The following is a 26,742-nucleotide window of genomic DNA, read 5'->3' on the forward strand; positions in this document are numbered from 1 at the left end:
TAGCAAATAAAATTTAAAAAACTGATTTTTTTTTTAAAAAAAGGAGCACAGAGTAAAGAGCACAGATAGATGATTAATCATCAACAAAGAGGATGAAGGGACTGGAGGCTAAAACATATGGTTGCTGGAATTGGGTATGTGTCAGCACTTCAACCTGCATTTACTCTAGTGCTGACATAAGAAGGAGAAGCGAAGGCGTCTGGAAAGGGACGTTTGACTTTTCACCTACTTATTTTCTCTGGAGATAATATCCCCTAGGAGATGGGATGGGAGGGGGGAAATTCCTTTGAGCTGGAGCAGTAGATTAGGGGTAGAGTGACTTGGAAGATGGCCAATGAGTGCAGGGGAGTGGGGAAAGGAAAAGGAGGGTTTTGGGTCTGGACGTAAGTGTTGGCTTCGGTTGGAGTTGGGTTAGAATGTTGTGCTTAATAAATAGGAGTTTTTTCTTCAAAGACTTTGTTTGAAATGCAATTTATTTGAGACGACCTCAAAACTTGACAGAATGTCTAGTTCAGGGGTCTGCAACCTTAAATACTCAAAGAGCCATTTGGACCCGTTTCCCACAGAAAAGAAAACATCGGGAGCCACAAAACCTGGATGGGCGTGGCCAACTCGATGTCACTCACTTCCACCAGTCACATGACCCCACCTAGCCACGCCTACCCAGCCAGTCATTAGGGCAGAGAACCAGTTGTTAAAAAACACCGGGAACCACACAATCCTTTTGACCTATCTTTCTCTCCCCTCCCTCCCACTCTCTCTGTATGTCTCTCTCTCTCTCTCTCTCTCTCCCCCTCTCTCTGTATCTCTCTGTCTCTGCCCTGGCCACTTCTCCATCCCGCGCTGTCACCCTTACCTTCTCAGGCCAGGCGAGGAGTGACTAGGAGGGGAGGGCGAGGGGTGGGGCCAGCCAATGGTGGGATCACCTGACAGGGAGCCACAGCAGAGGGCCCAAAGAGCCACATGTGGCTCCGGAGCTGCAGGTTGCTGACCCCTAGTCTACTTTAATGAAGAGAAGGACTAGGGGTGACATGATAGCAGTCTTCCAATATTTGAGAAGTTGCCACAAAGATGAGATGTGTGTGTGCAGGGATGAAATGTTCCTGGTTTGGACCGGATCGGGCAATCCGGTAGTGATCATTGTGGTTGGTTAGGCGATGCGGTAGCGATGGTGGAGCAAAGCTCCACCTGGGTGTCGGTACTTCCTGGTTTTAACCAGGAAATAATGTGTTTTTTACCTTCTGGGCATGCACAGGTTTTGCGGTGCGTGCACTTCTGAACCGGAAAGGAAGGTAAGTAGATTTCCCCCCTGAGGGAGGGTCAACCTATTGTCCAAAGCACCAGAGCAATGGATGGAAACTAATCAAGGAGAGAAGCAACCTGGAACTAAGGAGAAACTTCCTACCAGTGAGGATATTAACCAGTGGAACAGCTTGCCTCCTGAAGTTGAGGGGGCTCCAACACTGGAGATTTTTAAGAAGAGATTGGACAATTATTTGTCTGAAATTATAGTGTCTCCTATTTGAGCAGGGGGTTGGGACTAGAAGATCTTCAAGATCCCTTCCAACTCTGTTATTTTGTTAAAGAAGGAGGAGCAGGGGGTCAAGCTATTCTCCAAAGCACCTGAAGACAGAACAAGAAGCAATGGATGGAAACTAATCAAAGAGAGAAGCAACCTGAGAACTAAGGAGAAATATCCTAACAGTAAAAACGATTAACCAGTGGAACAACTTGCCACCAGAAGTTGTGAGTGCTCCATCACTCGAGGTTTTTAAGAAGAGATCAGACAGCCATTTGTCTGAAATGGTTTTCCTGCCTGAGCAGGGAGTTGGAGTAGAAGACCTTGAAGGTCCCTTCCAACTCTCCTCTCCTCTCCTCTCCTCTCCTCTCCTCTCCTCTCCTCTCCTCTCCTCTCCTCCTCTCCTTCATACAACACTCAGTCAGTGATAGAGCAGTGCTCCATCACTGGAGGTTTTAAAGAAGAGATTGGACAGCCATTTGTCTGAAATGGTGAAGGATTTTCCTCAGTGGTGAAATCCAAATTTGTTTACTACCGGTTCTGTGGGCGTGGTGTGGCTTGGTGGGCGTGGCAGGGGAAGGATACTGCAGAATCTTCATTCCTACCCCACTCCAGGGGAAGGAGCCTTGGTGGCACAGCAGACTAAAGCCCTGTTAAGTAACACCAGCTGCCTGCAATTACTGTAAGTTCAAATCTAACCAAGCTCAAGGTTGACTCAGCCTTCCATCCTTCTGAGGTAGGTAAAATGAGGACCCGGTCTGTGGGGGCAAAAAGCTGACTTTGTATAAAAAAAGAACACTGCTGGGGGTGGGGGGGCGCGAAATCCCTTCTAAGCAGGTATATACAAAAGTATGAAGGCTATTGCTTAACGCACTGTAAGCCGCCCTGAGTCTCCGGAAAAGCGTGGCATATAAATCGAACCAATAAATAAATAAATAAATAAATAAATAAATAAATAAATAAATAAATAAATAAATAAATAAATAAATAAATAAATAAATAAATAAATAAATAAATAAATAAATAAATAAATAAATAAATATACTGCAAAATCTCCATTCTCACCCCACTCCAGGGGAAGGACACTGCAAAATCCCCATTCCCTCCCCACTCTGAGGGGAAGGATATTGCAAAATCTCCATTCCCACCCCACTCTAGGGCCAGCCAGCGGTGGTATTTGCCGGTTCTCCGAACTACTCAAAATTTCCGCTACCAGTTCTCTGAACTGCTCAAAATTTCCGCAACTGGTTCTCCAGAACCTGTCAGAACCTGCTGGATTTTACCCCTGGTTTTTCTGCCTCAGCAGGGGGTTGGACTAGAAGACCTCCAAGGTCCCTTCCAACTCTGTAAATTCTGCTAAGGATGTTGACATTTCTGATCTACCCACCTGTCTCTTTCCAAATGTAGAAAAGCCATCTCTGAAATACAAAGGCTGTTTCCTGAGGCCCTATTTTTTTCCTTCTTCTTTATTGCAAAGGATAGCGCAGAGCGTAAAATTGTAATCAAAATGATAATTCGCATATCAAAGCTTTGTGAAATATAGACAGTCGGGATCTCATTCTTTGATAGAAAGCAAACTGCACGTTAGCAGCTTATCTTCTGGCCATCCACTGAAAAGTGAACTGCAAAGTCTTTTCAAAAGATGACATTTTTAAAATGTCAGAGATTTTTTTAACCGATACGCTAAAAGCATAATACTAAGCAAAGATTTGGCAATCCAGAGGTTTAATCCTCTCCAAACACTTTCTGTCAATAATACTCCGTAGATATGTGTGTGTATATAAAACCCTGTTCCTGATGCCCACATTTCTTCTTTTTATTTGTCTAATTCAGTGGTGGGTTCTAACTGGCTTTACTACCAGTTCTCTTCGTGCGCGCACTTTGCGTTAGGAATATTCCCAGCTGAGGTGTGGCAATCCACTGCCGCACCTATCAGCTGGGCTAAAAATAAAGAAATATAGGGTAGGAATAATGTGGGGGCAGGCAGGAGGGCCCAGCTCCCAGACAAAGAGAACCGGTTCGGTGACGTCATATTGTCACTGCTACCAGCTCGGCCAAACCGGGCTGAACCAGGCTGAACCCACCACTGGTCTAATTTACTGAATTGTGTTTAAGATTTAGAAGGACTGCTTTCTGGGTCCTTGTACAGATTGAGAGCAAATACAATACCGAACAACAAATCATAACATGGAATGATAGGGCTGGAAGGGAGGGGTGAAATGCTCCCGGTTTGGACTGGATCGGCTAACCTGTTAGCGATGGCGGTGGATAGTTCAAAGAACCAGTAGCAAAAATCCCTGAGCTTCCCGCCTCCTGCCCATGCCCACCCAATTTCCCCATCCCTCTTTGCCCACTTAGCCACTTGCTTCTTCTTTTGGGCTCAGTCGCTTTTCCTGCCTTGCTTTGGCTGCTGCAATCCATTGCATCAACTAGCAACTCAATCTGCCTGCCTGCAATCAATGCAATCGGTGAGCAGCTCAATCTGCCTGCCATGTGCCTTCAATTTGGTAAGTAACTGGGGGGTTTTTTTGGGGGGGGAAAGAGCTTTAAAAAATAGTTAATTGGAGTTTTTTTAGGAGTTTTTTTTTTTTTTGACATAGCAATTTAAAGTTAAGGAAGTTTTAAATTTAACTGCTTTTATCTAAAAAGATAAATAAAATAAATAATAAAATAATAAAATAAAATGTTTGTGCAGCTTTCTGAGATTTGGTGTGTTTCTGTGGTGTTTCACTCTAACTACACAAACACTCAAACTCTCACAAAGCTGTATGTGGCATTTTGTGTAGAAAAAGTGTGAAAGTCAGTTTTTTGAGCTTTTTGTGGCTGTGTGAGGTTCCTGCTTGTTGCAGGGGCCATTTTGGGTGAAGTGCAGCTGCTTTTACAGTGTGTGTGAGTCAGTTGTGTTGTGTTGTGTTGTGTTGTGTGTGTGTGTAGTGTGAAAGTTGGTTTTTCGTACCTCTTATTGTTTTGTGTACTTTGCTTATTATTTTTCTTATTGGCCACGCCCACCGGGTCACCTGACCACCAAGCCATGCCCACCAATTAAGCCACACCCACAGAACCAGTAGGAAAAAGTTTTAGATTTCACCCCTGCTTTAGAGGTCTTCTAGTCCAATCCCCCACTCAAGCAGTAGACCCAATACCATTCAGAACAAATGGCTGTCCAGTCTCTTCTGGAAAACCTCTGGTGATGGAGCACCCAGAACTTCAAGAGGAATGATGTTAAATTGATTAATTGTTGTCATTGATAGGAAAATTCTCCGATGGGAAACTACTGTCAAGTTTTCAGGCTGTCTTCAAATAAATTGCATTGCAAGCAAAGTATTTTATAAAACAAACTTTCAATTTATTAAGCACAGCACTTTTTACATCGACTTGTTGCAGCTGGCACTAATGTGCTGCCCCAAAACCCCTCCTCTTCCTTCCCCCACTCCTCTGCATTCATTGGCCATCTTCCCAATCATTCATCCCTAATCTACTGCTCCAATTCAAAGAATTTCCCCCCACCCATCCATCTCCTAGGGGACATTATCTCCAGAGGAAATAAGTAGGTGAAAGGCAACCGTCCCATTGCAGACGCCTGCGTTCTCCTTCTAAGTCAGCACTAGGATAAAGGCATCTTGACGTGCTGACAACTACGCAAGAAACTCATAGAATTGGAATATGAAAATATCTGTGTGGTAGGAGTGTTGTGACCCAGGCCCAAGTAAGTAGTGTCAGTGCTTCAATTCAATTCAATTCATTTATTTTGAGATAGCATCGAAACCTGACAAGTAGTAGGAAAATCAGTCAGTGAAAAAACAAACAAACTTTATTCGAACAGCTGAGAATTACTTCATTCCCAGCGTCGTTCAACTAAATTAAAGCAATTTCCTCCCAACACAAATTCCTCAGTCCTATCGTAAACCTTGGTCCAATTAGGCAAACTGCCAAAGGCCTTTCTTGGCAAACGTTCAGAAGTCACAGATACAAAAATAAATACAAGACGTAGATGAAGAAGAAGACGAAGCTACCAATGTTTTCCAGCAAAGCCCAAACGCCATTGCTGGTCTGTTTTAAGCCTTATGGGAGGGGCCAATCATCTCTTGGCCCTACTCCCGAGTTGTCCTCTTTGCTTGAGCTGCTCTTGCCTTCTGGCAGCTCTTCTCATGCGTGCATTAGGAACAGACTCCTCCTGTTCCTCTGCCTCACTTCTTTTTTTTATTATTATTGAAAAAGTTTTATTGATGAAAAAAAAACACAGTTTTCCCACAACCCTCCTACCCAACCCCTCTCCCCCTCCCCGACTTCCCAGAGCAGAACACAAGGTATTTCTATTAACTTTTAACAATAAACTAAATTGCTTAACCAACCATTAAACTAACACCCCCTAAAAAAAAATTCTTAACCCCCCATAGATAAAATCCTACTTCTTAAACATAATACTTTAACCAGTTCCGTCTCAGAGTCTATTTCCAATAAGGCATTATACAGCTTTTTGATATGCATTTGTTTTTGATCTCTAATTTGTTTTACCAAATTTTCCTCATTTTGCACAAAGCCAGTTTTTTGATCTTCCTTCCATCTAGCTTGAAGCTGACTGTACTGAAACCATGTGTAAATTATACCTTCTTCTCTCAATATATCTAAAGATTTCAAATACATTACCCCCCTTTCCATAATAAGAAGCTCTTTATAGGTAATCACCTCCTGTTTTTGTTCTATACTTATATTTTCTATTGCATGTCTAGGATTTGCCCATACAGGTATCTTATAATTTAACTTATATTGATATTTTTTCCAAATCCTCAACAAAGCATTTCTAAGTATATGGGCCTTAAATACTTTATCCACTTTTTTGTCATATAACAAATAGGCATGCCATCCATATAGTAAATCATAACCTTCCAGATTCAAAATTCTCCCCTCAGTTAAGTTAAACCAGTCACTAATTTGTGATAAGACCGCTGCTTCGTAATATAATCTTAAATTACCTCTGCCTCACTTCTATCAGTCTCTGGAATCTCTGGAGTCCACACCTCACTCCCCGATGGCCCTGGCCCCATCTCTGCCTCTGACGCAGAGCCCTCATCTGGGCCTTCCTCCAGGACTGGCCCATGTTCTTCCTCAGGCTCATCTCTGTCCGACTCCGCTGCCAGCTCCGCACGCTGCTGGCAGACCACAACAGGGAGCAGTGGTGAAATCTGAACCGGTTTAGTACCAGTTCGCTGGCTGTGCATGCACACTGTGCACCAAACATGCACTGCGTGCGTGCATGCACAGTGCACACCGTGCACCAAATGTGAGATGTGCATGCGCACATGCACTGCACACCAAAAGGAGGCGCGGGGCAAGTAGAACAGTGCATGTAGGGGGAGGGGATCAGCGGTGGCACATGATCTTCAGAGCCTTTTTTTTTATTTTTAAAACCATTTTTTACAACCTTTAAAAGCCTCTGGTGAACCCAGCTGAGTTGCCTGATCGTCAGAGGCTTCTAAAAGCATTTTTTTCTGCAACCACTTAAGGTTGTAGAAAAAATGCTTTAAAAAAGTAAAAAAAAAAAAGGCTACTGTGATCGTCAGAGCCTTTTTTTTTTTTTTTTTACTTTTTTAAAGCATTTTTTACAACCGGTTCCAGAGAACCAGTCGTAAAAAATGCCTAAAAAGTTAAAAAAAAAAGTTCTGACGATCAGCTGAGTGACGCACGAGCTTCGAAACTTTTTTTAAAAACGTTTTAAAGCGTTTTTAACTACCGGTTCCGGAGAACGGGTAGTAAAAAAAATGCTTAAAACGTTTTTAAAAAGTTCCGACGATCACGCGTCGCTCAGCTGATCGTCAGAATTTTTGTTTTTACATTTATTACTACCGGTTTGGGCGAACCGGACCGAACTGGTAGCATTTCACCCCTGGGTAGGAGACTTTAATGCCATTGTGGATGCAGAATTTGATTATATGAGCAGTAAAATAGGTAAAAAAAAAAAAAAAGGCAGGAAAACACTTCCAAAAACCTTTTTTTAAAATGATGGAAGAATTAGGAATGCAAGATGTATGGAGAGAGACCCATCCTAAAAAAAATCAACACTCATTCTATTCAAATATGCATAAATCCTGGTTCAGAATAGATATGGTATGGATGACATCAGAACTGTGTGCAAGAGATAGAAATAGTACTCACTGTCTGGGCAGATCACTGCGATGAAAGTTGTATGGAAAGGACAAAAAAAAAAAGGAAATGGAGATGGACGTTAAATCAAACAACATTGAAAGAAAAAGAATTTATACAAAAGATGGAAAAAGAATTTGATTTTTTAAAAAAAGAGAACAGAAAGAAGAGACTACTCTACAAACTGTATGGGACACCGTTAAAGCATATACCCGGGGATTAGCAATAACGTACATGGGAAAGAAAAATAATAATAAGAAACAACGATGAGAGAGATAAAAGGCAAGAAAAGATCAAACAAGGAAGATACAGGAGTAGAAATGTAACAACAAATAAGAGGAAACAGAAAGAATGCAGTCTGTGGAAATGAAATTGTGTACACTGTTATTTACAGTATATGTATATGTAAATAAATCAATATTAGACTTGTAGGTATAAAGGATACATTGAAATAAGGGAGAAAAAATGGGTAAGTAAGAAATGTTTAACCGTTGCAAAACTGTTGGAAAGAAACTATTGTTTAAAGTGTCCTTTTGGTTTTTTGAAAAAATGTTTAATAAAAATTATTTTAAAAAAAATAACAAAATAAGTCAATGTTAGAAGAGGAACAGGAAATTTCTCCTTCGTTCTAGGTTGCACATTTTTTTAAAAAAAAATCTTCTCCCTCTTACTTCTTATCCTGTCCTCGGGTGATTTAGAAAATAGGTTGACCCCTTCTTCCATGTGCTAGTTCCTCAAGTACTGGAAGACTGCTATCATATTATCCCTAGTTCTTCTCTGCACTCTTTTTAAGGCCTCAATATCGTTTTAAAGTAGTGTGGCGACAAGGACTGGATGCAATATTCCAAGTGTGGTCTTATCATGTATAAAGCAGGGGTGAAATGCTCCCGGTTCAGACCGGATCGCCTAATCTGGTAGCGATGGAGGCGGGTGGTTCGGAGAACCGGTAGCAAAAGTCCCTGCTGAGTCCCTACCCCATGTCCAGCTGAGCCGTGCAATCATCAGAGGCTTATTTTTTTACTTTTAAAAGCATTTTTTCTACAACCTTTGGCCGAAGAGGTTGTACAAGAACTGCTTTTAAAAGTTTTTTTAAAAGCCTCTGATGATCACACCGCTCAGCTGGGATCGTCAGAGCCTTTTAAAAACATTTTTTCCACAACCTCTTCAGCCAAAGAGGTTGTTAAAAAAATGCTTTTAAAAGGCTCTGACAATCCTAGCTGAGTTGCTTGATCGTCAGAGGCTTTTTTTTTTCTTTTAAAAGCATTTTTTTTAACCAAAAAAAAAAAAGCCTCTGACGATCAGGCAACTCAGCTGGGATTGTCAGAGCCTTTTAAAAGCATTTTAAAAAATGCTTTTAAAAGTAAAAAAAAAAAAAGTTGGCCACACCCAGTCACATTACACCCCCCCCCCCACCAAGCCACACCCACAGAACCGGTAGTAACAAATTTTACATTTCACCCCTGGTATAAAGCCTTACTTGCACTTCACGTGATCTTGATATTATCTCTCTGTTGATGCAGCCTAGGACTGTGTTGGCTTTTTTGGTGGCTGCAGGAAACTTCTGGCTCATCTTTAAGTGATTGTCCACTAGGACTCCAAGATCCCTCCTGCAGTTACTACTGTTGAGTCCCTATTTTTCTACTTGCATTTTTTATGTGCTTTCGAAGTGCTTGATTGGCAGAAGCTGGGACAAGTAACGGGAGCTCACCCCATTATGCGGGCACCAGGGATTCGAACCGCTGAACTGCTGACCTTTCAACTGACAAGCTCAATGTCTTAGCCACTGAACCACCACGTCCTTTACAGTTGAATCAGGGACCATCTATTCTGTATCTGTGCATTTGGTTTTTTCTTGCCTAAAAGGACCTTACTTTTCTCACCGCTGAATTGCATTTTGTTGGATAAGGTCCAGTGTTCAAATGTTTCAAGGTTCAGTGCAGTTGTAACTTTGAATGCTCGCTAAATAATTGGTTGTAAATTGTGGATTACAGCTCGCTAGCTAGAAAGATAGACAACACAGAATAACATAACATAGAATAACAAAAGAACAGAATGGCAGAGTTGGAAGGGACCTGGAAGTCCAACGCCCTGCTCAAGTAGGAGATCCTATACCATTCCAGACAAGTGGATGTCCAGTCTCGAAAGACTCTCCAGGCTTTAAAGGTGACAACCAGCACCTTGAATGGTTGCTTCTCTTCGTGGTTACTTTCCATCCATTGTTTCTTGTCTTGCCTTCTGGTGCTTTGGAAAATAGTTTGACTCCCTCATAGTTGTAGGAACAAATATTGGAACACTGCTATCATACCTACCCTAGTCCTTCTTTTCACTACACTAAACATACCTAGTTCCAATATGATAGATAGATAGATAGATAGATAGATAGATAGATAGATAGATAGATAGATAGATAGATAGATAGATAGATACCAGCAGATAGATACTGATAGATAGATAGATAGATAGATAGATAGACAGACAGACAGACAGACAGACAGACAGACAGACAGACAGACAGACAGACAGACAGACAGATAGATAGATAGATATAGATAGATACCAGTAGATAGATACCAATAGCTAGATAACAGATAGATACATAACAGATAGATAGGTAGATATATAGGTAGGTAGGAAAGAAGGTAGGTAGGTAGATGGATGGATGGATGGATGGATGGATGGATGGATGGATGGATAGATATAGATAGATAGATAGATAGATAGATAGATAGATAGATAGATAGATAGATAGATAGATAGGTAGATAGTACTAGGGTTTAAGGCACCCTGTTATTAAGCTGCTTAAGACCAGCTGCCTGCAATTACTGCAGGGTTCGAATCTCGCCAAGGCTCAAGGTTGACTCAGCCTTCCATCCTTTCTAAGGTAGGTGAAATGAGGACCCAGTTTGTGGGGGCAATAAGCTGACTTTGTATAAATATACAAAAAGGATGAAGGCTATTGCTGAGCACATTGTAAGCCGCCCTGAGTCTTCGGAGAAGGGCGGCATATAAATCAAATTAAAAAAAAAAAAAAAGATATAGAAGATAGATAGATAGATAGATAGATAGATAGATAGATAGATAGATAGATAGATAGAGATAGATAGATAGAGATAGATAGATAGAGATAGATAGAAGATAGATAGATAGATAGATAGACAGATAGAGATAGATAGATAGAGATAGATAGATAGAGATAGATAGAAGATAGATAGATAGATAGATAGATAGATAGATAGATAGATAGATAGATAGATAGATAGATAGATAGATAGATAGATAGACAGACAGACAGACAGACAGACAGACAGACAGACAGACAGGGAGACAGATGGATAGATAGATAGATATCAATAGCTAGATAGCTAGATAACAGATAGATAGCTACATAACAGAATGATAGGTAGGTATATAGGTAGGTAGGTAGGTAGGTAGGTAGGTAGGTAGGTAGGTAGGTAGGAAGGAAGGAAGGAAGGAAGGAAGGAAGGAAAAGAAAGAAAGGGGGAAAAGAAAGAAAGAAGGAAAGAAATAGATACTGATAGACACAGATACACAGACAGACAGACAGACAGACAGATAGATATAGACAGACAGACAGACAGACAGACAGATGGATATAGACAGACAGACAGACAGATAGATAGATAGATAGATAGATATAGACAGACAGACAGACAGACAGACAGACAGATAGATATAGTCAGACAGACAGACCGATACAGACAGACAGACATGTAATAGTTAAAATGGTGAATTTAAGCCAGACACTCTTCAACCAAGCAAAACTACTTTTGAAGAATGGTGCTAAGAAAACTGCCAGGACCTATTCAGGAATAGAATCAACGGACCGGAATAGAATGGAACAGGGTAGACATATCCAAAATTCTGCCTTAGAAGCTCTTCTGTATGGTGTGCAGCATCACCTAGATAGGCAGTCTCACAGGGCAGAGAAAGGAACTTTTTTTAGTAAGTTTTTAGTAAGTCTTTTCTCCCTTGAATTCCCAAGTGGCACACTTTTTCTTTCTTTCTTTTTTTCTTTTTCTTTTTTTTAAAATGTGAAACTACAAGTCACTTTGAGATCAAATCAGGACACAAGAATAATTTTCATAATTTATCACTGTTCATAAAAGAATCAAAGAGGAGGAGGGGAGGGATTTTGGAGGAGTTAATTTTCCATTACTTTCCTAGCACTTTCGAAACTAAAGCCTTTAATGTCCCTTGAGAGAAATGGGATTTTTTTTCCCACAAGAGAATCCCTCTAGGATCAACCTATAGCATCGTTCCCTGAGAGTTTCAGACTTTACTTTCAAAGAACTTTGCTTTGCAGCTGATTAACTGATTTTTTTTTTGTAATTTAAATACTTTTTTAAATTAATCAAGTAAAATGCCCTTATTTGATGTTCCTTGAACTATTACATACATTCTCCCTTTTCGTTCTTATAAATGATGGTTATTTATTATTTTTTTAAATAGTTTTTATTGAACGTTTTCCAAGTTTAAAAATCACAAGTAAAAAAAAAAATACAATAAGAAAAAAAATACAAATACAAACAAATAAAATATGCAAACAATGCAACAATAATGCAGTATAATTCTACAGCTTTCCGTCTCAGCATGTATGTTGTGCCTTTATAATTCACTATTCAATATTTGTCTTCTCATAAAATACAATTCTAGTAATAGTATAATAATTGGTGGCATGTTTAACTTTCAAAAAAAATTCCACAATTTATTTATTTATTTATTTATTTATTTGTTTGTTTGTTTGTTTGTTTGTTTGTTTGTTTGTTTATTTATTTATTTATTTATTTATTATTTTATTATTCACATTTCTGTGCCGCCCACAGTACAGCACTCTAACCACTGTGCCACCTCGGCTCTTTAAAAGAGTTTTCTGGGCGTTCCAGAGACTTGATAACTGATAGCTTCTCGTGGGGTACCTTTTTGAGTGAAATTCTACCCTGTCGAATGAAATTACAAGTACTCCTTGACTTATGACTAGAACTGGGAACAGAATTGCTGTTCAAAGGTGGTTGTTAAGTGAGTTGCATCCAGTTTTATGACTGTTTTTCCCCCTGTGAGACGATTTAGACTGACAGAAAGAGATTGGCTCAAAGTCACCCAGCTGGCTTCAATGCCTAAGGCAGGACTAGAACTCACTATCTCCTGGTGATTGGCCTAAAGTCACCCAGCTGGCTTCAATGCCTAAGGCAGGACTAGAACTCACTGTCTCCTGGTGATTGGTCTAAAATCACCCAGTGGCTTCAATGCCTAAGGCAGGACTAGAACTCACTGTCTCCTGGTGATTGACCTAAAGTCACCCAGCTGGCTCCAATGCCTAAGGCAGGACTAGAATTCACTGTCTCCTGGTAATTGGCCTAAAATCACCCAGTGGCTTCAATGCCTAAGGCAGGACTAGAACTCACTGTCTCCTGGTGATTGACCTAAAGTCACCCAGCTGGCTCCAATGCCTAAGGCAGGACTAGAATTCACTGTCTCCTGGTAATTGGCCTAAAATCACCCAGTGGCTTCAATGCCTAAGGCAGGACTAGAACTCACTGTCTCCTGGTGATTGACCTAAAGTCACCCAGCTGGCTCCAATGCCTAAGGCAGGACTAGAACTCACTGTCTCCTGGTAATTGGTCTAAAATCACCCAGCTGGCTTCAATGCCTAAGGCAGGACTAGAACTCACTGTCTCCTGGTAATTGACCTAAAGTCACCCAGCTGGCTTCAATGCCTAAGGCAGGACTAGAACTCACTATCTCCTGGTGATTGGCCTAAAGTCACCCAGCTGGCTTCAATGCCTAAGGCAGGACTAGAACTCACTGTCTCCTGGTAATTGACCTAAAGTCACCCAGCTGGCTTCAATGCCTAAGGCTGGACTAGAATTCACTGTCTCCTGGTAATTGGCCTAAAGTCACCCAGCTGGCTTCAATGCCTAAGGCAGGACTAGAACTCACTGTCTCCTGGTAATTGGCCTAAAATCACCCAGTGGCTTCAATGCCTAAGGCAGGACTAGAACTCACTGTCTCCTGGTGATTGACCTAAAGTCACCCAGCTGGCTCCAATGCCTAAGGCAGGACTAGAATTCACTGTCTCCTGGTAATTGGCCTAAAATCACCCAGTGGCTTCAATGCCTAAGGCAGGACTAGAACTCACTGTCTCCTGGTGATTGACCTAAAGTCACCCAGCTGGCTCCAATGCCTAAGGCAGGACTAGAATTCACTGTCTCCTGGTAATTGGTCTAAAATCACCCAGCTGGCTTCAATGCCTAAGGCAGGACTAGAATTCACCATCTCCTGGTGATTGGCCTAAAGTCACCCAGCTGGCTTCAATGCCTAAGGCAGGACTAGAACTCACTATCTCCTGGTGATTGGCCTAAAGTCACCCAGCTGGCTTCAATGCCTAAGGCAGGACTAGAATTCACTGTCTCCTGGTGATTGACCTAAAGTCACCCAGCTGGCTTTCAGGCCTGGTTTCTGAGCCATCATCTTAGCCACTACACCTAACTGGCTCTTTGTTGGGCATAAATAAACAGTGACGGATAGACCTAAAATAAATAAGTTATCTGTTTTTCAATAAAAAGAGTTCTTCCATCTCTATAAGATATCTTCTAAACTGTTCTACCCCTGTAGAAACATGATCCATTTCACTCCAGTTTCTGGATCTCTCCGTTGAATAAAAACAAGCAATGGAAAAATAAATTTTCCTTCACTTGTCTTGGTTTAATTTTGCCTCACTGATTTGTTATTGCATTTCTGGAAAAAATATGTTTAGAATGTTTAAAAACAAACACACACACACACCCAAAAAAGGGAGCAATTTTCACCTTTTAAAAAAATTCACATCGTTTCTCGATTCCTCTTCATAATGAGTGACGCTTCACTCCAGAATGCAATTTGGACGGATGCTGTTGTGTAGAGGGAGGGGGGGGAAATAGAGATGCGATGTCTGAGAAAATCAATCTGTATTATGTCGTAATGTGAGTGTCAAATTTAGAAGGAATCATTTTGGAAAAGAGAGAGAGAGAGAGAGAGAGAGGGAAGGATAGAGGTAGATAGGTAGATAGGTAGGTAGATAGATAGATAGATAGATAGATAGATAGATAGATAGATAGATAGATAGATAGATAGATAGATAGATAGATAGATACAGAGGTGGTATTCAGCCGGTTCACACGCGACACGAACCAGTGGTAAAGATAAGTAAAACCCACCCCTGGAGAGAGAGGGGAGGAGGGAGTGGGAGAGAGAGAGAGATGATAGATAGATAGATAGATAGATAGATAGATAGATAGATAGATAGATAGATAGATAGATAGATAGATAGAGATAGATAGATAGATAGATAGATAGATAGATAGATAGATAGATAGATAGATAGATAGATAGATAGGTGGTATTCAGCCGGTTTGCACGTGACGCGAACCAGTGGTAAAGGTAAGTGAAACCCACCCCTGGAGAGAGAGAGAGAGAGAGAGAGAGAGAGATACAGAGGTGGTATTCAGCCGGTTCACACGCGACACGAACCAGTGGTAAAGATAAGTAAAACCCACCCCTGGAGAGAGAGGGGAGGAGGGAGTGGGAGAGAGAGAGAGAGAGAGAGAGAGATGATAGATAGATAGATAGATAGATAGATAGATAGATAGATAGATAGATAGATAGATAGATAGATAGATAGGTGGTATTCAGCCAGTTTGCACGTGACGCGAACCAGTGGTAAAGGTAAGTGAAACCCACCCCTGGAGAGAGAGGGGGAGAGGGAGGTGGGGAGAGAGATGATAGATGATAGATAGATAGATAGATAGATAGATAGATAGATAGATAGATAGATAGATAGATAGAAAATAGATAGATAGAGAGGTGGTATTCAGCTGGTTTGCATGCGGCACAAACCAGTGCCCCTGGAGGGAGGGGGAGAGGGAGGGGGGGGAGAGAGAGATATGATAGATAGATAGATAGATAGATAGATAGATAGATAGATAGATAGATAGAGAGGTGGTATTCAGCTGGTTTGCACGCGGCACGAACCAGTGGTAAAGGTAAGTGAAACCCACCCCTGGAGAGAGAGAGAGAGAGAGAAAAGAGAGAGAATATAAACTTGGTTTCTAGAAAGCAGGGTAAAAACAATCACTTGGCTTAACGGCTTGCTGGAATGGAGTTCTATTTAAACTTTCTTCTCACAGGCAGACAATACGATTGCTCAGAGGGTGAGACCTCTCACAGCTTTAATTCCCTCTTCCCTCATGTTCTCCCCTGCCGGAGAAGCTTTCGACAACATTCCCTCAAAACTAGCCTTCAAGACTCGCAGTAAAAACAGTGCCCAAATTATACAACGTTTTCTGCCAGAAACCAGAGTAATTTACATATATTTTCCCTCCCATTCAGAATTGAGTGGACAGCTGGTGTAGCCTTGTGCCTATTAATCTTTTAGTGCACAATCATTTTCCGGTATGTAACAACTATTTTTCAGTCTTTGGGGCATCAAGTGAGATAATGAATAATTCCATTATGTTCCGACTGGACAAATGGGTATTGCTGAATGGCGCGTTCGGTTCGGAGTGAAGAAGAGACAAGGAGAAGGAGGAAGTTTTTATTACCTTTCCATTGTTCAGGAATGAGGAAGAATCTTTGAAGTTTTCTCTTGGGGGGAGGTGAGGAGCAATTGGGCACCAGGGATTTGCGACAGTCAATCCAACTTTTTGTTGAAATATATGTATAAAGACAGCTACTGAGGCACCAAATCAGTGTAGCAAAAGAATAAGCATCAACCACCAGAACACAACAGAATAACAAAATTTGAAGGACCTCAGAGGCCTTCTAATTCAACCCCCTAGAGGAAACCCTATACCCATGATGGCGAACCTATGGCACGCGTGCCACAGGTGGCACGCGGAGTCATGTTGCCTGGCACGCCAGCTCAGCTCTGTCAGCTGATTTTCGGCCCTTTTGGGCCCACCATAAGAGGGCCTGGGGGGGGGGAAGGCCCGTTTTTCTTTCTCCCTGGCTCCAGATCCTCTCTATGCATCTGAGGAGGGTGAAAACAGCCTTCCCCACCCCCTCGGAGGCCCGAAACAGCCTGTTTCTCAACTTCCGTCCTCCAAAGGGGTGGGGAAGGCTGTTTTCACCCTCCCCAGATGCATAGAAAGGATCTGGAGCCAGGTGAGAAAGAAAAACGGGCCTACCGGGCCATCGCATGCCAGGAGTGGCAGGGGGGGGAAGAGGGGTCGTGCTCGCATGTGCGTGGTGGGGCACATAGAATTATGGGTGTGGCACACACACAGGCAAACCTGCCCTGCCCCCTCCCTTCCTGGCACGCGATGGCAAAAAGGTTAGCCATCACTGCCCTATACCATTTCAGACAGATGGCTGTCCAGTGTCTTTCTGAAAACCTCCAATGATGGCGCACCCACAACTTCTGAAGGCAAGCTGTTCCACTGGTTAATTGGTCAACCACTGGTTGCTTCTCTCCTTGATTAGTTTCCATCCATTGCTTCTTGTTCTGTCTTCAGGTGCTTTGGAGAATAGCTTGACTCCCCCCACATTCCTGAAACAGAATAACAGAATTGGAAGGGATCTGTTGTGGCTCTGTTACCTGAGCCTGTGTCATCGGCAGGAGAGGACTCTGAGAGTGAAGAAGAGGAGTTGGCAAGGCCTCCCTCTCCAGGACCCTCCTCTCTGGCAATGTCTCCGGTGTCTGCCGAAGGGCAAGAGATAGGGCCGGGGCCAAGCACGTCCACGCAGCCACAGATGGACAGTGATGAGGGTAATGAGTCTTGGCTGGATCCATGCCAGCGTCGCAGAGATAAGTGCGTGCAACAGAAGAAAAGGCGTGCCCGAGATTAGCCTGAATCACCGGACCACACCCCACAGGATATAAAAGGGAGCGTGGTGGCCAGTCAAACCTTGTGACGAACAAAGCTGAAAGCTTCCACGCCATTCTGCATTGCCGGACTTTTGCTATAAGACTTAGCTGGATTATCTCTGGACTTGATTAACTCCGTAATTATTGAGCTGTTTCTTTGGATGTATCAGAAGTGGGGAGAAGTTATCTCTCCTCTTCGTAAATAATAAACTCTTAGCAGGCAGCCACTAGGTTGTTGCCAAGTTCCGTTATCATAAGGAAAAGGATTTTGCCGGCTGGTTTGACTCTTGAACGTCTGTTGGTGTGTGTGCGTGTGGTTGGGGACAGAACAGGAACTTGAAGGTCTTCTAGTCAAACCCCCTGCTCAGGCAGGAAACTGACAATTCAGACAAATGTTTGCCCAGTCTCTTCTTAAAACCTTCCAGTGTTGGAGCACCCAAGACTTCTGGAGGCAAGTTGTTTCACTGATTGATTGTTCTAACTGTCAGGAAATTTCTCCTTAGTTCCAGGTTGCTTCTCTCCTTGGTAAGTTTCCATCCATTCACAGGTGGGTTTCACATAATTTTTCCACTGGTTCGCCTCACACTGAAAATATGAGTGTGGGCCTTCCACGTATGCCCACACCCATCCTCAGGTCGCCACCAGGGACGGGTTCTACTTACCTTTACTACTGGTTCGCAATGGGATTGCACGTGCCTTGCTTCTGTGCATGCTCAAAAGCTTTTCCGCATGTGCAGATAGCCAATGATGACATCCGGGGCAGTGGGTGGAGCCTCCCACTGGTTTTACTACTGGTTCTTGCGAACCGGCTGAATACGACCACTGCATCCATTGCTTCTTGTCCTGCCTTCAGATGCTTTGGAGAATAGGTTGACCCCCTCTTCTTTGTGGCAGCCCCTCAAATATTGGAAACCTGCTCTCATGTCTCTCCTAGTCCTTCTTTTCATTAGACACTCTGTCTCTCTGTCTCTCTCAGTCTCTTTCTCTCTGTTCCTCTCTCTCTCTTTGAGCCTGCAAATTCTGCTTGCTTTTCATAAATCCTTTATCCTTCCTTTTTTTTATATTACTTCTGTCACTACTATCTGGAGCATAAGATTCATTGATTTCTGAAGTCTACCCATTCTTTCCACGGTTGTGTTATCGGAAGGAGCGAGCACGCTTTATTTGAAAGATTTGTGGTGCTTGTTTCGGTTTGATTTTTAAATCTTTGGGAGTCCTGCGCGTACATCTGGGTGCTGAGGGAATGAAATTGGAAATTATTGAGTGACTCAATATGTCTGTATTTCAATAGAAACTGATTGTACTCTGTTTGTTCCTTGATTAATATCCGGATCAGAAAGTTATCTATCAGCTTTTGCGCTGTAATTTATATCCAGAGTAATTTTTTGACAAAATTATTATCTTTATCATCATTTTCAAAGACATGTTATTTAGATACAGGTATGTAAAGAAAAAGTAACAGCAGAGAAACGAGGGGTGGGATCCACTTACCTTTGCTACTGGTTCGCAACTGTGATCGTACATGCACAGTGCTTCTGTGCATGTGCAGACTGTCTGTGATGACGTCCAGGCAGGTGGGCAGAGCCTCCCGCCACCACCGCCGCCACTACCGGCTCGTGGGAACAGGAGCGAACCGATAGAAACCCATCACTGAGAGAAACGCATATTAACATGTACAAGTTGTCTTATGACTGTACTTACGACACTTCATTTAGTGTCCATTCAAAGTTACAATGGCACTGAAAAAAAGTGACTTATGACCGTGTTTCACACTTACGACCATTGCTGTAGCCCCATGATCACATGATTAAAATTCTGACGCTTGGCAACTGGTTCATACTTATGACGGGTTGCAGCGTCCTGGGGTTATTCACTTAACAACTGTGGCAAGAAAGGTTTGTAAAATGGGGGGGGGGAAATTTGCTTAACAAATGTCTCGCTTAGCAACAGAAATGTTGGGCTCAATTATGGGCGTAAGTCCAGGACTCCCTGTCCCTTGCATGTAGCGATTTGCTCTTTGAAAATCATTATATTCTGAAAATTGGAGAGAATTTTTAGAGATGAATGCATGCAAATAGGAAATGGCCTGGAAAAGGTTAAGAATCCACATTGTTTAGACAACATTTTTGGAAAAAATGGTTTTTCTCTTGCTTTCTTCTTCCTGGGAATTCTAGTACCACTTTAGGTAAAAGGTAAAGGTTCTCCTTGCACATATGTGCTAGTCGTTCCCAACTCTAGGGGACGGTGCTCATCCCCGTTTCAAAGCCGAAGAGCCAGCGTTGTCCGAAGATGTCTCCGTGGTCATGTGGCCGGCATGACTCAATGCCAAAGGCGCACGGAACGCTGTTACCTTCCCACCAAAAGTGGTCCCTATTTTTCTACTTGCATTTTTACATGCTTTCGAACTGCTAGGTTGGCAGAAGCTGGGACAAGGAACAGGAGTACCACTTTACAAAGCCTTAATAAGATCACACTTGGAATACTACACACAATTCTGGTCACCACAATACAAAAAAAAAAAAAAGATGTCGACACTCTGAAAAGTGTGCAGAAAAAAGCAACAAAGATGATTAGGGGGCTGCGGGCTAAAACGTACGATGAATGGTTGCAGGATTTGGGTATGGCTAATCTTGAGAAAAGAAGGACTAGAGGAGACAGGATAGCAGTGTTCCAATATTTGAGGGGCTCCTACAAAGACGAGGGACTCGAACTATTTTCCGAAGCACCAAAAGGCAGGACAAGAAACAATGGTTGGAAACTAACCAAGGAGAGAAGCAACCTAGAACTAAGGAGAAATTTCCTTATGGTGAAAGCAACCAACCAATGGAATAGCTTGCCTTTCGAAGTTGTGAATGCTCCAACACTGGAAGGTTTTAAGAGAAGTCTGGACAAACATTTGTCTAAAATGGTATTTCCTGCAGTGGTGAAATCCAAATTTTTTTACTACCAGTTCTGTGGATGTGGCTTGGTGGGTGTGGCTTGGTGGGCATGGCAGGGGAAGGATACTGCAAAATCTCCATTCCCACCCCACTCCAGGGGAAGGATACTGCAAAATCCCCATTCCCTCCCCACTCCTGGGGGAAGGATATTGCAAAATCTCCATTCCCACCCCACTCTGGAGCCAGCCAGAGATGGCATTTGCCGGTTCTCCGAACTCCTCAACATTTCTGCTACCAGTTCTCAGAACTACTAAAAATTTCCGCTACTGGTTCTCCATAACTTGTCAGAACCTGCCGATTCTCACCCCTGGTGTCCTGGTTGTGCAGGGGGTTGGAGTAGAAGATCTCCAAAGTCTCTTCCAACTCTACTATTCTGTGGATTAACGGAGAGTGACTGGTCAAAAAATCATGCCTAAGGAAGAACAAGAACTAAGAGCCTGCTAATTTTTAGCATAGTGCCTTCAACTACCACACCAAGCTGGTTGTTACAGATCCCTACCAGTATTATATTAATTTGGTGTGAGTTGAATGCAGAAATTTCAAAGTGTGGGATTCGAAGCTCCAAATGAGATGTCTAACCAGGGTACACGAATTATTCTGAATCCATGTGGATCAATCTAGTTTTTCATGCAGGTGGACCAGAAGTGGGTTGCAGCAGGTTCTGACCAGTTCTGGAGAACCAGTAGTGGAAATTTTGAGTAGTTCGGAGAACCGGTAGTAAAATTTCTGACTGGCCCTGCCTCCATCTATTCTCTGCCTCCCAAGTCCCAGGTGATTGGGAGGAAATGGAGATTTTGCAGTAACCTTCCCCTGGAGGTGGATGAGAATGGAGATTTTATGGTTTCCTTCCCCTGGAGTGGGGTGGGAATGGAGATTTTACAGTATCCTTCCCTTGCCATGCCCACCAAGCCACGCCCACCAAATCATGCCATGCCCACTAAGCCACACCCATAGAACCAGTAGTAAAAAAATTTGAAACCCACCACTGTGGTGGACGTGTGTGAAGAATCCGACCTGATCCAGTCACATCCAATTTAGCTACTCCGACCAAATCAATCTGAACATTGAATCCCAATTGGATTGATTTTCTGAACTGATTCCAGGGTTTGCGTTAAAGCAGATATGATTCGCACACCACTGGCTTCACAAATTATAAAGACTTTTCTTAGAGCAATGCCTCATTTTGACGGATGGATTATGTGCCACCAGGTCAGTGTCAGCTCTTAGCAACCACAAAGATAGATTTTTCTCCAGGGTGATCTATCTCCAACCAGGTCCTTCAGATCTTTCAACTGTACTCGCATCTAGTGTAATTAAGTTCATCCACCTTACTGTTGGTCGTCATCTTTTTCTCTTCATTTTCCATTTTTCCCAAATCTTACAGAATTACAGAATAACAGAGTTGGAGGGGACCTTGAAGGTCTTCAACCTTCTGTTCAGGCAGGAAACCCTCTACCATTTCAGACAAATAATTATTCAATCTCTTCTTTAAAATGTCCAGTGTTGGAACATTCACAACTTCTGGAGGCAAGTCGTTCCACTGGTTAATTGTTCTCAACTGTTAGGAAATTTCTTCTTAGTTCTAGGTTGCTTCTCTCCTTGATTAGTTTCCATCCATTGCGTCTTGCTCTGCCTTCACTCTTCTTTCTGGCAGGCCCTTAGAAATATTATGAACTTCTCTGAATGAAAAAAATAATAATAAGTGTTTTTGTACTTGTGTCCATCCCGTTCATTCTTCCCTGTGGTCATTCTATTTACAATTTTAGCAATCCTATCTGCTATGTTCTTTCTTACTGATAAAAAATGTTACTTATGATACCATCTCAATCTCTATCTCTGTCCCTATCTCCATCTCTATCTATCTCTCTCTCTATTCTCTCTCTCTTCCCCACTTCATGTATTCCTCTATCTCTGTCTGTCTGTCTGTTTGTCTGTCTGTCTGTCTGTCAGTCTGTCAGTCTATCTATCTATCTACCATCTATCTATCTATCATCTCAATCATCGCTATCAACTCTCTATCTTTATGTATCCCTCTCTATCTCTATGTGTCTATGTTTGTCTATCTCCATCTCCATCATCTCTATTCTATCTATCTATCTATCTATCTATCTATCTATCTATCTATCTATCTATCTATCTATCTATCTATCCATCCATCCATCCATCCATCCATCCATCCATCCATCCATCCATCCATCCATCTATCTATCTATCTATCTATCTATCTATCTATCTATCTATCTATCTATCTATCTATCTATCTATCTATCATCTATCTCTCATCTCTCTCATCTCTCTCTCTCACACACACACATCTATCTCTATCTATCTATCTCTCATCTCTCTCATCTCTCTCTCATCTCTCTCTCATTTCTCTCTCTCACACAACACACATCTATCTCTATCTATCTATCATCTATCTATCTATCTATCTATCTATCTATCTATCTATCTATCTATCTATCTATCTACCTACCTACCTACCTACCTACCTACCTACCTACCTACCTACCTACCTACCTACCTACCTATCATATATCTCATCTCATCCCTCTCTCTCTCCCTCCCTCCCTCCCTCTCTCTCTCTCTCTCTCTCTCTCTTTCTCTCCATGCATGTATATCATTAGTGTCTCTCTCACACATCATAGGGAAGTGCTGAAAATAGCCAGGCAATGATTGGCAGTGGTGATGAACCCTGATTTTATTGAGAATTTTTTTTGGCATGACATTTATTGGCAAACCTCTCCAAAATAATCCCCTTCAAACCTGCCAGATGTGTTTTGAAGTGATGTGCTCCTGTCATGCATGGCTAGGAAAATAATGAGTGATGCCTGCTGCCAATCAGAGTGAAGGAAATCCACTCTTTGCTGTCATTTTAAGCTATGGCTGAATGGCCACTTTTTTAAAACAATCCGCGGGAGGGGCCAGATTGCTTTATGCTTTAATGCATAGAGCCTATCACATGTCATTCAACACAAATGTATTTTTTTTTCTGATACTGCTTCCAACTAAAGTTCCATCAGGTATAAGAGACTTGGGAAGGGGAACTGAACTCCATCACCTACTCTTCTTCATACATATTCATGTAAATGGAAAAGAGGCACAGAGGCTCAAGTAGTTTAATGATGATGGTCTCAGCTCCAGAGGTTCAAGTCCCAGCACTATGTGTCGGGGTGAGCTCTCGTCACTCATCTCAGCTTCTGTCCACCTAACATATTCTATGCAGGGAGATAAAACAGGCATCACTTCGACAGGGAGACAAGTTGGTGCTCTGTACAGGCAGTCAGATTCCTCCCCTCTGAACCTCCCTGGTTCCTATCATCCATTGGCAAGATGGCTTTGGAGAGGGAGGGGGCCTTGGATGACACTGGAGGAATGGTCACTCGCCTTTCTTTCTGGTGTGAAGCCAGCTCACCCTCTTGTGGTGCACCGTGGGAAGTGTGCAAGCATTTCCTACAACCGAGAGGGTATGTTGTGGCCCGTCAGCAGCCTGTAAAGTTAGTAGCTGATTCCTACAGCGAGGAGGCTGGTGTGGTGCTGCGCCAGCAGCCTGTGCAGTTGGCACTCAAGTCGGACAATGAGGAGGCTGGAGAAGATGTGGTGCCAGAGGCGGGGATTCAGCCTGGGCCTCAAAACCTCCAGAAGCTCCCTTAAGTGAAGAGGAAGAAGAGGAGGAGCCTCTTCTCGATGCACGAGCGTGCAGAGCTGCGAAAAGGCAGGAGTGGCTCCTCAGGAGGAGGAGTCCTCAAGAGTAAGGCTTGGGGCTAATTGGCCACTTCCTTAGCCTATTTAAGGAAGGACGACAACTGATGCAATTTGCAGGAAACAACTTCATTCAAATTCCTTCGCGTCTTGATTCCAGAAAACGTTTGATTTGGCTCTTGTTTCTCTCTTATCAGTTTTCCTGCAAATTGCTTCTGGGCATTCTGCCAACTACAGTAACAGGATTGCATGCGCACGCTCATTTTGCTCGTGCATGTGCCTTGTTTTGCTCACACACGTGTCTTGCTTCTGGGCATTTGCAGATCACCGATGATGACATCCGGGGCAGTGGACGGGGCCTCCAATCAGTTTTACTACCAGTTCTTGCGAACTGGTCCGAACTGGGTGTAACCCACCACTGCTGTACTCCATTCCTTGTTTTGTAGCAGAAAAATTTCCTTACAGAACCAGAAAAAAAAAAGTTTATTAAACCTTGTTGTATTCCATTTTTTGTAAACGTTGTAAATTTTCGTGTTTGAACAAAACAATGTCTTATTAGCCGTAGACTAATCTGCAGTTACCAGATTGCTGTACGAGAAGATTATTATTAATTTTTTTCTTCATTGTTGGAACTGGATAACTTTGGCGAGTCTGTTAATGTGCAAGTTGCCAATTCAAATATCTAATAGTTCTGAGCGCTGTGTTTGTACAAAGAAAGAAGGCTGGTGTATGTGTGTGTGTGATACAACATTGATTTATCATCAAGGAAACAAAAACTGTTGTTGTTACTTCTGGCTTTCACTTTGCAACCCTTCCAGTGATTTCTTTTTTTAAATTGCTGAGCGGAATCAAAAGGAGTAGACAAGCATTAAATTAAAATTAACCCCTTACTGATTTTTCCCAGCAGGCAAAAGGGTTTTTAAAACCAATAGTTTAGCAGGAATGTATTTTTGCATACATTTCTGTCCCCCCCCCACTCCCAAATAATTGTCAACTTCTAATCCTGTCAGAGTAAGTAAGCACAGGTAGCCTTCGACTTGTAAGTAATTCAAGTTGTGATTCATTTAGTGACCGTTCGAAGTTACAACGACACTGGAAAAAGTGACTTGTGACTCTTTTTTTTTTCACATTTACGACCGTTTCGGCATCCCCCATGGTCACGTGATTAAAATTCAGATGCTTGGGAGTTCTGAGGAGGAACTGGTTACCGCGGATAGAGAGACATTCAAGCCCATCTATACTGGGGACTAATGATTGGCCCTCAGAGGGACCCCGGTGGACATTACCGTCCGCCGGTGGCCGTTCCTTCGGGTTCCACCTCGTGATGGTAATGAGACAGCAGCCACTCGCATGGCAGGTCAGATCCTGGGTTGGTGGGGATGTCGATGCCGCAACTATCGCCTGCGCTGCCCGAGGCTTCCTCAGGAGTGTTGACAATAGGTGTAGCGCCATCTTCCAGCCGTGGCCTCTCGTAGCAACAGCATTTCTGCGGGAAAAAATCAGAATCATCTGGCCCTTTCGTTTTTTTCCCCAATGGTTTTCACCTTGCATTCAAGGTTAGTTTGTTGCCTCCTCTGTTAGTCCCACCAGAGTGGTTGCACCTATTTATAGTAAGTAGCCCTTACTTTTATACCGCTTCATAGTGCTTTACAGCTGTCTCTAAGCGGTTTGCAGAGTCTAAAAATCGGGGTCCTCATTTTACCATTTAGAAGGGTGGAAGGCTGAGTCAACCTGGAGCAGGCAAGAATCGAACTACTGACCGTCGGCAGAATTAGCCTGCAATACTGCATTCTGTCCACTGTGTTACCATGGTGCCTCCTTTATCTACTTGCATTTTGTGGACTTTTAAACTGCTAGATTGGCAGAAGCTGTGGTGAGTGATGGGATCTCCCTCCATCATGTGGTCCTGTCCTGTCCTGTCCTGTCCTATCCTATCCTATCATCTTATCCTACCCTACCCTATGCTACGCTACACTATGCTATCATCCTATGCTATGCTATGCTAAACTATGCTATGCTATCCTCTTATCCTATGCTATGCTATGCTATGCTATGCTATGCTATGCTATGCTATGCTATGCTATGCTATGCTATGCTATGCTATGCTATCCTATCCTATCCTATCCTATCCTATCCTATCCTATCCTATCCTATCCTACCATCTTATCCTCTCCTCTCCTACCCTACATACCCTATATATCCTACCCTACCCTACCCTACCCGATCCTATCCTATCCTATCCTATCCATTCCTATCCTACCCTACCCTACCCTACCCTACCCTACCCTATCCTATCCTACCCTACCCTACCCTACCCTACCCTATCCTATCCTATCCTATCTATCCTATCCTATCCTACTGTCTTATCCTCTCCACTCCTACTCTATGTACTCTACATACCTTACCCTACCCTACCCTACCCTACACTATCCTATCCTACCCTACCCTACCCTACTCTATCCTATCCTATCTTCTTACCCTACCCTACCCTACCCTATCCTCTTATGCTATGCTATGCTATGCTATGCTGTGCTGTGCTGTGCTGTGCTGTGCTGTGCTGTGCTGTGCTGTGCTGTGCT

This window comes from Pantherophis guttatus, chromosome 2 (genome assembly GCF_059756535.1).
Source record: "Pantherophis guttatus breed Tessera chromosome 2, ASM5975653v1, whole genome shotgun sequence".
Taxonomy (NCBI): Eukaryota; Metazoa; Chordata; class Lepidosauria; order Squamata; family Colubridae; genus Pantherophis; species Pantherophis guttatus.